Source organism: Mastomys coucha, unplaced genomic scaffold, assembly GCF_008632895.1.
Source record: "Mastomys coucha isolate ucsf_1 unplaced genomic scaffold, UCSF_Mcou_1 pScaffold3, whole genome shotgun sequence".
In the NCBI taxonomy this organism is placed as follows: Eukaryota; Metazoa; Chordata; class Mammalia; order Rodentia; family Muridae; genus Mastomys; species Mastomys coucha.
In genome coordinates this window covers 60,122,924-60,124,019 of record NW_022196909.1, presented here as the reverse complement: position 1 = coordinate 60,124,019, position 1,096 = coordinate 60,122,924, and positions in this window count along the sequence as shown.

The window sequence follows — 1,096 nt, the reverse complement described above, 5'->3', positions numbered from 1 at the left end:
GAAAATACTGAGAGTCTTTAACTTGGATGAGACCGTTTTCCCAGATAGAGGAGATCCTCAGCCCAGGACTGACATTACCCACAGCCCTTGTGTTAGACTGGCGAATCTGTACTCTAGGCCAATCTGAATGTAACACCAGGAGCTTCATAGTAGCTTTCACATTTAAGCCCAGCACTCAGAAAGCAGAGGCAGGTGGATCTCTATGAATTTAAGGGCAGCCTGGTCTACAGACTACAGGATAGCCAGGGCCACACAGAGAGACCCTGTCTCAATAAGTGTAGCTTTATTGGTTAATAAAAAAAAAAAAAAAAGAGGGCTGGAGAGATGGCTCAGTGGTTAAGAACACTGACTGCTCTTCCAGAGGTCCTGAGTTCAATTCCCAGCAACCACATGATGGCTCACAACCATCTGTAATGAGATCTGATGCCCTCTTCTGGGGTGTCTGAAGACAGTACAGTGTACTTACATATGATAAATAAATAAATCTTTAAAAAAGAAAAAGAAAAAGGAGGCTATGATTCTTCCTAGGTATGGTGAGGCTTTATTGTAGATGTGAGGGAAATGAAGGAAAGCATGGCCAGAGGCAGGGGCATTTGGGAGAGGCCAGGGTAAACATGGCCCTAAGCCAAGCCACTCGAGGAGAGCCAGGAGACCCAGAGGCCAGGAGGATAAAGGGCAGACAAAAGGACTGGATAATGGAAATGGCTGCATTATACAGGGAAGGGCAGATGGGGGAAGGTCAGCCCAGCTCCCAGGCTGGAGAAGTTTAGGATGGGTGGTGGGATATGGCAGCCATATCCTGTAACAGGTAGGGACTAAGGGATGCTGGGAGAACCTGGTGGTCAGGCCCAATGTTAAATAGGCACCTCAGTTAGCTCTTTGCCCCGTATTTGAGAGCTCTGTTCTGTCCGTATTTGAGGCCTCGTGTTCATCCACCAGCACTACATAAACTGGACATTGTGAAGAGTACCTGTAACCCCAGCACTCCAGAGGTAGATGCATCAGCTAGATAGAGAGCTTGAGGCCAGCCTGGGAGAACTCTCCTCTTTCAAGAAGCCAACAAAAATTAACTTTCTTATTGAAAAAACTTAAGACT